The sequence below is a fragment of the Myotis myotis genome, unplaced genomic scaffold, assembly GCF_014108235.1.
Source record: "Myotis myotis isolate mMyoMyo1 unplaced genomic scaffold, mMyoMyo1.p scaffold_m19_p_11, whole genome shotgun sequence".
Lineage (NCBI taxonomy): Eukaryota > Metazoa > Chordata > Mammalia > Chiroptera > Vespertilionidae > Myotis > Myotis myotis.
In genome coordinates, this window is record NW_023416315.1 from 10770532 (window position 1) to 10784378 (window position 13847).

At 40.3% G+C, this 13847-nt stretch overlaps 1 protein-coding gene across 2 annotated transcripts in view; it reads left to right on the plus strand.

Annotated features, from left to right (window-relative positions):
- The window catches only part of VPS41 (VPS41 subunit of HOPS complex), a 135558-nt gene that overhangs the window by 66074 nt on the left and 55637 nt on the right, over nucleotides 1-13847 (plus strand). The window lies entirely within an intron of this gene.

The window sequence follows — 13847 nt, forward strand, 5'->3', positions numbered from 1 at the left end:
ATTAAAATAATCCTTTTTTGCATTTATATGTTTGTTTATAGGTATAGTAAATTGTAAAACAGTACTTCTGTTTTAGAATGTTAATTTTTTCTATTTTCATTAACCAATGGTATTTTTTAAAACCATCTTTATAGCAAAATGCAACTATTGTGCTGGCACTCTGAACATTATTTCATATTCAGTTTAAAACTTGCTGAAAGGAGGTGGTCTGTGGTCTGCAGTGCATAGCTATGGAATGGCTACTCTGAGGCTCAGACACGGAATGTTTTCTAATGTTTATGACAGTTACCTGTCTTTTTTCCTTGTTCTGCTGCTTCACAGAATGATAGTGTTACCAAGCAAGGGCCAGCCGCCTGATGCACATAGGAACCAAAACTCGGCACCGATCAAATCTGTCCCCCCAATCTGGGTTGTGGACAGTATTAAGGGCTAGGGAGAGCAGAGTGGCAGGCGGGAGTGCTAGGGAGCACGTCTGGTTTTGGTGTTATATTTAGGAAGTCATTGCCTGATCTAAGGATCATGACTATTTATGCCTGTGTTTTCTTCTAGAAGTTTCATAGTTTTAACTCTTAAATTTAGCCCTAGAATCCACTTCGAGTTAATTTTTTCATATGGTATAAGGTAGGAGTTCAAAGTCATTCCTTTGCATAGGGCCATTTGTAGAAAACGTTGGTTGTTTTTTTGTTTTTGTTTTTCAACATTGGCTTGGTCCCTTTGTCAAAAATAAGTTAGCCATAAATTTCTGGACTTTCAGTTCTGTTGATCTGTGTATCGGTTCTTGTACCAGTACCTCTTTTAGGTTTAAGAGCCACTAATTTTGCTATAATTACTTATGGGATGACCAACAAATTCACTCCTCTTCAGGCATTTTGATTTTGAGTTCTTTCCCTTTAAAAAGCCATGATAATGTCTTCTACTTATGTTAGACTAGAGGCTTAAGAAACCTTGTCTGTAAATGTATCCTCTATTAGAGACTTCAACATAAAGTATTGACTGATTTATTTGAATTCATTAAAGTTTATTATGTAAATATGTATTTAGTTAATAAAAAGTAGTGTATATTCAATAAACCATAGTGACCTCTCTGTATACAGTTAAATAACTAGAGATTTCCAAAATGTACAGCAATTTGGTGAAGCTTGCCGAAATCTCCAAAGAAAGTCCGTCCTTCTCTTCTGTATGTGTATGTACTTTTTAAAGAGCACTTTAACTGTGTAGTATTGCCATTAGTGTGTTTGGTTTGTTTTAAAATAGAAAAAAAGCTTTTAATTAAGAAATGGGTAGTATTGTAAAATGATTCTTTTCATCTTGAAGTGTTAGCAAATTTTTAAGAGGAGAAGTGTTTGTTTGTTTGTTTTTTAAATAACCAATTACAACATTTTAGACCTTAGAAAAATGAGGAAAGCAAAGCTTTACAGTGGCCCAATCACAATACCACTCAATCCAACTTCGTCTAGTGCCGTGATCGGCAAACTCATTAGTCAACAGAGCCAAATATCAACAGTACAACGATTGAACTTTCTTTTGAGAGCCAAATTCTTTTAACTTAAACTATATAGGTAGGTACATTGTTATTAACTTAATTAGGGTACTCCTAAGCTGGCCTTTGCTAAAAACGTCCTCAATCTGATTGAGGTACGTTCGCTGAGGTCGACCCCTTCCAACTCTCCCATCCACACTCGTCTTGTATACTTGTTTCGTCTATCTCCTTTCGTTCATCCTCTCTATATGTCCAAACCATCTCAACGTACCTTTCTCAATCCTCGACACTACATCTTCTTTCACTCCACAACATTCCCTAAAATTAACTTAATAAACTTTACTTAAAGTACTGTACGTGCGCCCCCGCACGTGGTATTTTGTGGAAGAGCCACACTCAAGGGGCCAAAGGGCCGCATGTGGCTCGCGAGCCGCGATTTGCCGACCACTGGTCTAGCGCCACGAGCTAAGCAGAACAGTTTGAAGAATCCAACATTTAGCAAATTGTGGTAACCTTGCAATGATTGTATATTGCAGATATCAAGCCCTCTCAGTTTAGAGCAGATGGCGGACAATGGGAGGAAAAGAAAGACAAATATCATGTAACTGAGAGGTTATGACCTTCTGCCTTTAAGAAATAATTTAATCTTCAAAAAAAAAAATTAGGGCAAAGACCAGACAGATGAAGGTTTAATGTGGAATAAAGCATTTTTAACCCTTAAGAACACTGATTTTCCCTAGACTGACAGCCAAATGAATCTTGGAATTGTATGCCAACTCCTGTTAATAGTGAAAGTGGCATGGAGACTAGGAAAGTGAAACATGAAAAATAGAAATCCCACAGTGAGATATTCATGATATTATTTCATAACGATATTTGAAAGAATGCCTAACTTATTTTAGTTGTTTTGATTTTATTAAAAATTTCCAGTCCTTAAAAACATTATTAAAAGTAATTAGAACATTTCAGAATAACCCTGCAAAAGAACAGTGTAGCAGAAAAAACCTGATACTACAGATTGACACATTTTTTGATATTTCCTTTAAAGGTTCCAGCTTCTTAGGTCTTTAGAGATACTCCATATCCACCAGGGACTAGGAAGAGGATGCTATAGTTCTGTGTGGCATAAACTTTTATTTTAGGCTTTCAAGGTAACTTCTTAGTAGTTGAATGGCATAGCTAGATTCATGGACTCCCCTGCCTGACACATGAGCATATAAAAAGCTTATTCTAAATTCTGTTTTGTTTCTATGTTGGGGCAGGGGGAGGGGAGGAAAATAAAAAGCACATCTCTTAAAAGGCCATTGGAGAGAGCTTTCCAATGTATGAACCAATGGATTTTTTAAAAAGTATAACCGCCTTGTGTAGCAAGAATTCTAATACATGAGCATAGCAATGAGGTTTATCTTTTAGAAACAAATCTGTCAGGCAGGTCTTGTCTGGATTTTTTTTTTTAATTGCACAGATTTTTCTGTTAGCAAATAAACTTTGGCTTCCTATGATCTTTACCTTTGAACCCTGAAATGCATTTCATAATAACTGGTTCTCCTATTTGACAAATTATTAAATTGTCTCCGTGCTGTTAGCAGCAGAGTTCATTTTTAGAAACGAGGTAGTCAGCTGTTTGGCATTGTGGTGGGGTGGAATGAGGGGGTGGCTGCAGGGACAAGTTGCTTTGTAAGCTGGAAATTGTCACTCAGCAGATGAGGAAAGGACCTGTGTGAATGAAATGAGGAGAAGCGTCTCACTGTTCGCAGCTGAAGGCTGGTGGCAAATTTTACCTGAAGGACAAAGGCGGTAGCATCAACTAGCTTCTGTAAGTTTCCAATGGTGATTCGCAGCAGCAAATTGCATTTTGAATCTTTTTTTTTTTTGGAAGAGGATTCAATAGAGTAGCTTTTTGTAAGAATACAAATCTTTTTAGATTTCAGATGGCCCAGTGAACCGCTGTGACCACTAAACACAGGAGTGTAGAGGTGTTTCCATGTGCGTTTGCTTATCTTCTCGTCTGATTGGGACTGGAGGCCTTGGCGTCAAAAGGGATTTGGCATCAGTTATCCCCCTTGGTCCGCTGTCCAGTGGGTCTCCAGGAAGATGCTTCTGCAAGTGGTCAGATGCTTGATCTTAGGTAGTCTTCTACATGCAAACTGTTCTCACACATTACTACACAGGCAACCATCAGTTTTATGTCCTAGTGGTTGCATGTTGAACTGTTGTAAATAAATACCTTAATTTCTACTAGGTACTATGCTATAAATTGTCATTCCATTCCTAGAAATTCATTTCATGGATTGAACATACCAAAATTTATTAAAAACCATCAATTATTAGGAGGTAAAACACAAATACGATGGCTACAATCATTTTTTATGTATGTAAAACCAAGTTGTAAAATAGCTATATTATAAAAGTATATATATTTATGTGCTAAACTGGCTGAAGCTAAAAACAGAAATCTAGTGTTTAAAATAGAAATCATTTTTAGTCTCAAAAGTAGGTGTTCATTTCTTTCAAAATTTAGTTTTTTGTCTCAAGTATGAATTACTTTTCCATGTCAGTATGAAGGACTCCCAAAGTCTTTGAGATGGATCCACGGTAACGTCATTATCCTCCGTGATCCTCCTTGTTTCATGTCCATCAAAAGCCTGTTGAGAATTGAAGCCTTTTTTTTTCTTCAATGAGTTCAACTAACTTTTCCGTTTGTAATGTCTCCATATGGATTGCAGTGTCTCCCCTGCCACCACCACCCCCCTGACTTCTGATGTTAAGCCTCATGTCTTCCTAGAGCCATCAAACTGCCTTTGCTGCTGCTGAAAACACTTCGCTTTGCATGTGGAGAGTGCTATGATTGGGCTTAAGTATTCTGAGTAGCAAATGACTGTGCAAGAATCATTACCTAGTTCAGAATGCTTGTCCTGTTTCCTTGAGTTTAATACCAGTTGATTGGGAGGTTTTCTCTGTCTTTTTTTTTTTTTTTTTTAAATAAGGCTCTATGAACTACGGTTACTAACTTTGGGAGGTTTTTATTCCTCCCCCCCCCCTTTTTTTAAAAAGATAAGACTATATATAGCAAAGGGTCACAATTTCAGCCATTGTAAGTTCGCATCACTAAATACAAATGTAATCACATTCATTTCACTAGGGTCTTTGGTTTCTTTTTAAAAATGGATTTTTATTGATTTCAGAGAGAAAGGAAGAGGGAGAGAGAGAGAGAAACATCAATGATGAGAGAGAATAATTGATTGGCTGCCTCCTGCACTCCCCCCACTGGGGGATCGATTCCACAACCCGGGCATGTGCCCTTGACCGGAATCGAACCTGGGACCCTTCAGTCTGCAGGCCGACGCTCTATCTACCCAGCCAAACTGGTTTCTTGAAGACAATTTTGTGTCAGGGTCCATGTTGGGTCTGTGAATACATAGTATCTGGATTTCAGGAATGTCAGTGCATTTCCAAAGGCAGATAGGTAGAATGCTATGGTGGAAAGCAGTTAGACAACAAGAAGGAAGGAAAATGAATATACCAGGTTTTTTGAGAAGGAAAAATGTGTGTGTGTGTGTGTGTGTGTGTGTGTGTGTGTGTGTGTGTGAGTGTGTATAGTAATTTTGCAGTCTTTTGTCATTATGCATTTGGATTTTTCTCCCCTGTTGTTTCCTTTTAATTTTCTAATTCAGTTTCAACCAATATTCCTCTTTGATGTGTAACAGTGAAAGTTGGAACAAACTAAACGTCTAACAATAGTGAATTAGCTGTGTCTTGACCTGCAGCCAAAGATCACCAGGCACACACTAATGGGGTGTGAGGAGGAAGGTGTTAGAAAGAAGTTATTATAGGATTTGTGTTGGAATGGGGTGATTTGAGAGGGTTTAAGGAAAAGGGGTTTTGCTCTAGATTGGATACTGTCAAGAAGCAAGAATAATTCTATCATTGGTATTTTAATAAATCTTACCTAGAAGGAGGAAAGGCTAAATCAAGGCTAAAAACATAATTGGTGAAGAAGCAACAGTGTCCGTTTTAGCCTGGTTAGGGGGATGTTTTGTCATGCATGTGGCTGGAAGAGCATTTATATTTTGTCTGCATTCAGACATGATTGTGGAGTGGTGGTGTTTTTGTCCTCATCCTTCAGGAGGCCTTGTCTGATGCTGGTGTTCTCGGAATTGTTTATATCCATCCGGATCACACCGCGCCCTAGCTGGGAGTGCCAGGCCAGTTCCTGGATGTCAGCTCCTCTTTCTCAGTTGGAAAAATTCACATGCCGGGCATTAGCTAGTTGCTTCTATTGAGGTACTTTACAAAAATATGTGTGTGGTCTGATTCTATTTTTTTTGTTTGTTTGTTTGGAGAAACATGATTATGTAGCAATATTTATGGAAGACTACAGTAAATTATTAACTGTGAAAATTATTAACAATGTCTGGGCAGCATTAAGATTGTTCTTTCTGGTTGTCATTGGCTTTTTTGTATTTGTGGTAGTAAACAGGCATTACTTTTATAAAAATAAAAAGCAATAATAAAAGAATATATAAATTAATTGCAACTCTTTGGATTTCCCTCCCTCCCTCTCTATTTTAAACCTCACCCAAGGATATTTTTTCCATTGATGAGAGAGAGAGAGAGAGAGAGAGAGAGAGAAAGAAAGAGAAACATCCAAGTGAGAGAGACACATTGATTGGTTGCCTCCTACTCTTGTCCAGACTGAGACCAGGGATCAGACCTGCAACCAAGGTATGTGCCCATGACTGGGACTCGAACACAGGACCCTTTGGCCCACAAGCTAACACTAACCACTGAGCACACCAACTAGGGTGCAAATATTCTTTAACGGTTACATAATATTCTATCCTACAGGTCTATTTAATTTTCTTAACCATTCTCATATAATTGGACCTTTAGATAGTATCCAGTATTTGGTTATCAAATCGTGCTGTAAGGAAGCTAGAAATCTTTGAGCATGATCTTTAGTTTATGCTTTTGGATGTTTGTCTAGCACTGATTCCTACTTTGGGAATTATTGAGTCAAAGATGATGGTTGCTTTTTAGGCTTTTGATACATACTGCTGAGTAAAATTGCATTTCAGAAGACATGCCAATTTTATACTAGCTGTGTGTGAGCAGACCTGTTTCGCCACATTCTATTTACCAATTTAATATACAAAGATAGTTCATTGTTCTATTTTGTAACTCTTTTGAATTATTACTGATTTTGTACATTTTTTTATTTACTAGCCACTTATCTTATATATCTTCCAATGTAGTTTGTCTGATTGTATTCTTTGCTTGGGGCAGCTTTTAATATTACCATACAAGCCTGGACAATGAAGACTGTCCATTTGATATTTATTGTTAGTTTGAGCACAAATTATTGCTGCTTACTGAATAGCCTGCAGGCTTTTCTCCAATTTTGGCTAAATCTAGGATAATTATTCTTTCTCCCAGAGAGGCCTAATACAGGAGTCATAATGAGACTTTAGAGTAGACATTGGCGTGTGTGAGAGGGTGGATATATTCTACAGATGTGTGTCTGCCCCCGACCCTCAGTCCTGCCGCTTCCACACAGGCTGCCAAGGGCAGGCCATTTGACTTGGTTTCTTTTGTAGTGCCCTGACCTTTAGTTTTTCCCCTTTTGCTTTTTTAAAATTGAGTGAAGTGCTTGTTCAGATATAGAAACTTGTGTGTTCATGTGACTTTTTTGTTATTTAAGACTTAACAATTTTGTATTTTTTTAAATCCTCACCCAAGGATATTTTCATTGACTTCAGAGGGAGAGGGAGGGAGGGAGGGAGGGAGGAAAGAAACGAGGGAGAGGGAGAGAAAGAGAGAGAGAGAGAGAGAGAGAGAGAGAGAGAGAGAGAGAGAGAGAGAGAGAGAGATTGCCTCCTGTATGCACCCATGTGCCCAGACCGGGGATTGAACCCACAACCTAGGTATGTGCCCTGAGCGAGAATCGAACCCACAATCTTTTTGGTGTACAGGAGGCTGCCAGGGCTGCAGTTTTGCATTTTTCTTCATATCCTCACTGTACAAAGATCTCCCTGCAGTCACCTATGATTGAGATTATTTATGTATAGTTAAAATTAGAGGTATTTCCTCATCGCAGAATATGAATCCAGGTTAATCACCCAGTGGATGACTTCTGTGTTTTCTCTCCTTTGCTGCTGAAGGGGTCCCGCATTGAACCCAGTCTTGGGACATGTAGCCTCAGGTGCAAACTGACAGACAGACCCAAGATGTTTGAACAATCAAATCTGTTAAGTCTGTGGATTCCATAATGAAAGCTCCCCCCGCCCCAACTAAAATTGTTTTAAAATACTCTCATTTATTTCTGAAATCACATTTGCAATTGTGAGTTTGCATATGCAGAAATTGCAGATTGCTAGTTTAAATAGGAGTCTACCTCACACGTTGGCTACAGTAGATATGTAGATTTATATCCATCTGTCATCACTAGTTTTGTTGTTGTTGTTGTTGTTAATCCTTACCTGAGACTATTTTTCCTGTTGATTTTTAGAGAGAATAGAAGAAAGAGAGAGAGAGTGAGAGAGAACGAAACATCAATGTGAGAGAGACACATTGATTGGTTGCCTCCTGCATGCACGCTGGCCCGGGGTGGGGATCAAACCTGCAACCCAGATATGTGTGCCTTGCATGGGAATCTAACCCACAACCCTTCAGTGGAGGCCAGCACTAAGCAGTGAGCAACACCGGCCAGGGCACTAGTTTTTCATAGAAAGGAAACTGCTCCTAAGTTAGCACTTAGTTGTTTTTTTTCGTTTTTTTTTTAATCACATTGAACCCAGAGCTTAGATTTCTTGGTCAGTAAATTAACTGTTTCTTACGTTGATGTGGAGTATTTTTAAATTTCAAAACATTATTCTATCTACGTGGTTTTCACAGGATCAGTTAATTTTGAGAGGTTTTCCAGAATCTGTGTGGCATTGGACTTGTGTTTACTCAAATATTACGTGAAGCAAGAAGCCTATCAAGTGACCTGGCAATCGTCTGCAGCAGGATTAGCCTATATTAACTGCTTTTGAGCATGTTAATTACCTTAAGGCAGTGGTTCTCAGCCTTCTGGCCCTTTAAATACAGTTCCTCATGTTGTGACCCAACCATAAAATTATTTTCGTTGCTACTTCATAACTGTAATGTTGCTACTGTTATGAATTGTAATGTAAATATCTGATATGCAGGATGGTCTTAGGCGACCCCTGTGAAAGGGTCATTCGGCCGCCAAAGGGGTCGCGACCCGCAGGTTGAGAACCGCTGCCTTAAGGGAAAGAGTTTGAAGGATTATAAGTTGTTCAGAAATAACCATTGCATTTAAAGCAATAATATATGTGGGAAGTTCCCTTTTTCTTCCTATGTGCCTTATGTCTTCTCTTGATGGCGTTTGAAAAAGTTGTATGTTCTAAAGTTTGGTACTGGGCCGAAGCCAGAAGCAAGACAGGCACTAGCTGTTCACTGGGATCTTCTTCCAGCCGCTCCTGCCTCCATCAAGACTCAAGCCTCCTGCCTGCTGTCAGCAGCCATCTACCATCCCGGTCTTCTCGGTGTTCACCAGCATCTTCTTACTTGCCTTCTTGACTTTGAAAATTTCATTCCTCATCTTGGGTGTGTAAATCCTTCTGTGACAAGTCCTCCCCCTCATTATTCCCTTTGTCTGTTTTGAAAGAGAAAAGTCCTATCTGGCATGTTGTAATTTGCTGGGTTTGCTTTTCTTTGTTTCCCTGCTGTATTATCTTGGCTCCAGAATCTTCTCTGATCAAGCGTTTTGCTTCTTATGGAGTCTTTGTGTTCTCTGAGCCCCTGGTTCTTCCTGCAGGAGTGCACCTGGTATCTGAGACCGGCCCAGCGCCTGACACCTCCGTCCAGTCTTCCCTGCTTCCTTGTCTGCCTGAGAGCGAGCAGGGCTGCGGTGTTTAGGAAGCCTGAAGGAGTCCGGTGATTTATAGACTTGAAAGATCACAAGATGATTAAAAAGGGGCCAGTCATGCTTCCTCTCCTCCATCAGGGAAGAGTGGGTGATGGGTAATGACAGGTGTTGTGCGGCCAGAATCGGCAGCTTTATTACAGCCCGCTAGGAATCCCGCCACATATGAGGGAGACTCTGGGATGTGCATCCTGACCACTCTGTCGGGTGGGAAAGTACTAGATAGATTTATCAGCCCAAAACATAGAAGAATAAAGTATATTGCTGAAGATGTGAGGGCTCCTATTGAAATACAAGTACTGAGAGTGCTGACTGCCGGAATGTGGATTTATGGGAAATAAAGCCCTAAAATACTTTTCTCCAACAACAACAAAAAAATAGACCTTTTGGAAACAGTTTTTTCTCTCTCTGTACTTAGCTCCCATTGAGCTTAAATTGCTCTCAGTATTGTGATAATGACAATTCACTATTACAGGATGTGGAAGATGAACCAAATAAATTAACCAGCTGCTTTTAAGGTAGTTCACTCAATGGCTAACCCTCTAAAATGCTTTGTAGAACATTCGTGCTTGGTAGGTCTCGAGGCAGTTTTATGACTAGAAGAAAGAAATGGATTTTATTAAATGTCAGTGAAATATAGGCAGATAGTTTTGTGGTAGTTAAATTAGGGTGGGATGTTTGTAAGAAAAGCAGCTTATCTTTACTTAAATCACTGAAGCAGAACTTTCCCTGGCATTCCTGCCAGACAATGTGCTTCTGCTTGAAATTCCCATAGATTAGGATTAAAAAAGCAAACGGAGAGTGGATTGTCTGGTCCTCTCCCTCCTGTATGAAACCGTATGTCCTACAAAATGTGATAAATCAAATCTTGCATGCACAGCAGATGTATTTGGAGAGTTTCAACGGACAGTAATCGGAATGATTCCATAATTATTAGCTGACATTTAAAGTTTTATACTATGTATTGGTTGGAAAATAAGACTCATTAGTGAAGAATAAAGTGGAGTGGTGAGGGAATGCAGAAATGGAGGCTTCCAGGGCCAGGCAGGCAACGTGGAGGAGAAGCAGACGAGGTACAGAGACAATGGGGAGAAGGGGGCTCGGCAGCAGCCGCAGAGCCGTCAGCAGGCTGCAGACACATTTCAAATAAACACTTTCAGACCCAGTTGACATCCCTGAAATAAAGGAACTGCAATTACCTAAACTGAATAGGGGAAGATTAGCCTTAAAAGTAGTTTTCAAAATTTTGACAAGCTGTGCACAAATTATATCCTCTGGCATTGAGCAAAGGGAAATAGACCAACATTTCAAGAGTAGAACATGGGGTCAATACAAGTGAGTCCTTTCTCAAAGCAAGGAGATTTATATATTATACGTTTTTTATTGATTTTAGGGAGAATGGAAGGGAGAGGGAGAGAGAAACATCCATGTGAGAGAGAACATTGATTGGCTGCCGCCTGCACACCCCCTATTGGTGATCGAGTCTACAACCTGAGCATGTGCCCTGACCTGGAATCCAACCAGTGACCTTCTGGTGCATGGGACAACGCCCAACCAACTGAGCCACACCAGCCAGGGCAAAGCAAGGATATATAGTAATTATATAAAGAGTCACAGGATTCTTTCCTTTAGGTTTTTGGGATTAGGGCAAATTCTACTGGACATCACTAATTACAGATGGGCTAAGTAACAAGGGTTTGGGGGAATTTCGTAGCTCCTCTTAAAGGAAACACATTGTGTGTATGAACAATGAAGGAAAGAATAAGATTAGTATACCTAGGAAAGCCTACTCAGTATTTGTTATTTATTATGCCTGTGTGTCTAGCCAAGTGTAAGATGTGGGCTCTATCCCCAATACATTTACAGTTTGGGAGATGAAAGATAAATACATGCATCTTTGTGAACAAAATAGAATATGGCACTCATTATCCTTCGATAAAACCAGCATTACCTTAAAACATACTGAACTAAGAAATTAGGGGGAAATTTTTTGACTTGCAAAAGAATTCTTCTGAACAATGACCTTCCTAATATATTTAAGGCTTCTTATGTATACACTAGGGGCCTGGTGCATGAAATTCATGAACAGAGGGGTGTGGGGGGGTGTCCCTCAACCTGATCTGCACCCTCTACAATCTGGAGCCCTCAGGGGATGTCCTGCTGACGGCTTAGGCCTACTCCCCGTGGTTCTCTGCTCTCTGCGGACCTGCCTGCTTGATGCCACCTAAGGCCCTGGTGTCTGCTCGCTCACTGCCAGGGATGTTCCTCCCCCGCCCCCGGCTGTTCGGCGCCTGCGGGCGTAGGCCCGGAGTGACTGGGGCTGTTCCGGAACCCTGGCCGCTCCAGGACTACAAGTGGGCCTACAGGCTCAGAGCGGCCTGGCTCCCGAGGACGCCTGTCCCCAGGACACAGGTTGCTTGGTGCCGGTGCACACACAAGCGGCCACCCCACCCCTGGCCGCTCGGCGCCTGCATATGCAAACTAACCCACCATCTTTGTTGGGTTAATTTGCATACTCACTCCTGATTGGCTGGTGGGTGTTGCGAAGTGATGGTCAATTTGCATCTTATTCTTTTTTTAGTGTAGATTATTGCTTATTTTTTCATCCAAAAAATATAAAGGTAAAGTGATTGAAACTACTGCTGTTTGAAAAACATCAGAAAATACTTTGAGTCTGGCTGGTGTAGCTCAGCAGTTGAGTGTTGATCCAGGAACCAAGAGGTCTCCGGTTTGATTCCTAGTCTGGGCACGTGCCTGAGTTGTGGGCTTGATCCCCTGTGAGGGGCATGCAGGAGGCAGTTGATTGATGATTTCTCTCATTGATGTTCCTAGCTCTCTAAAAAAAAAATCAATAAAAACATTAAAAAAAGAAAATAACATGAATCATGTCTAAAATTGTAATGTAAACTAACATTTATTTCATTTATAGAAATTAATGTATTAGCCCCACATACACTTTTTTGAGCACCCTATCAGTTGCACAGAATGCCATGTGCTATCTGTAATATAAAATTATCATTTAGGGAGAAGCTTTTTTGCTGCTTTGATTTCATGTCAGAGCATGACACAAGATTTGTAGCAACAGAACTCTGGAAACTCAGACTCAACCATGAGATGGACTGAATTCAGAATTCTTTCCTTCCTTTCTTCTTGCCCTCTGCTGGAAGTTTTCTTTGGAGCTAGAGCAGGAGACAAAGGGAGGCCATCGTCCAGCCAGCCACAACGTCCTACCATAACCAAAAAGCACACCAACCACAACAGAAAGGATCAGTTGGAGTGAATTTGGACTTTGGTTGCTATTGCAAAACTTCATTAACAATTTTCTATAGTAATGTTTTATTTAAAAATAGTTACAGTTTGTGTGAATTAATTCTAATTCATATTCAGTATACTTCACACATTCCTTCTTTTCTAAATTTCAGTGAATTTTTGAGTTTCACTGTTTTGTTTCAACTATTCCCCTAAATTATCTTGACTGTAAAAATAAGAGAATAATGGATTTTTATCCCCATGTTTATTAACATTATAAAAATAATTCACATTTCATATAGAATAATTATAAAATAGAAATAACATGAAAATCTATCACTTATTTCTAGGATTAATTATTATTACTTTATGATATTTTTCTGTATTTTTATATATGGATACACATTCATATTTTATTTAAGTATCATCATATTTAAAACTGTTTTACAATCTGCTTTTTTATTTAATATGCCCTGAACATCTTTTTATGTTAATATCCTATCTAATAAAAGAGAAACATGGTAATTGGCGTACGACCGCTACCCTTCCCATTGGCTAATCAGCGAGATATGCAAATTAACTGCCAGCCAAGATGGCGGCCGGCAGCCAGGCAGCTTGAAACTAACATGAGGCTTGCTTGCTTCAGTGATGGCAGACTCCAACGTTCCTCACCAGCCTTGCCGGCCTCTGAGCTGGCAGTTTGAAACATTGTAACAAATATAGAAGCTAAACAAAACCCCAGAAACCTGCTTTCAGCGAGCCGGGATCTCAGAGCTGGAGTTGATACAGAGTTTCGATTATAGAACACAAACAAACCAGATACCTGCTTTCAGCAGCAGAGGCCTCAGAGCTGGAGCCAGAGCTAAAGCTGGCCCAGAATAAAAAAAGAAAAAAAGGAGCAGTTGGGAGCTTCAGTCACCCACCAGCTTGAAAACAGCCCTCAGCCCCTCACCCAGACTGGCCAAGCACCCCAGTGGGGGGACCCCCACCCTGAAGGGTGAGTGACCAGCTGCAAACAGCCATCATCCCCTCACCCAGGCTGGCCAGGCACCCCAGTGGGGACCCCCACCCTGATCCAGGACACCCTTCAGGGCAAACCAGCCGGCCCCCACCCGTGCACCAGGCCCCTGTGCTATATAGTAAAAGGGTAATATGCCTCCCGGCACTGGGATCAGTGTGACAGGGGGC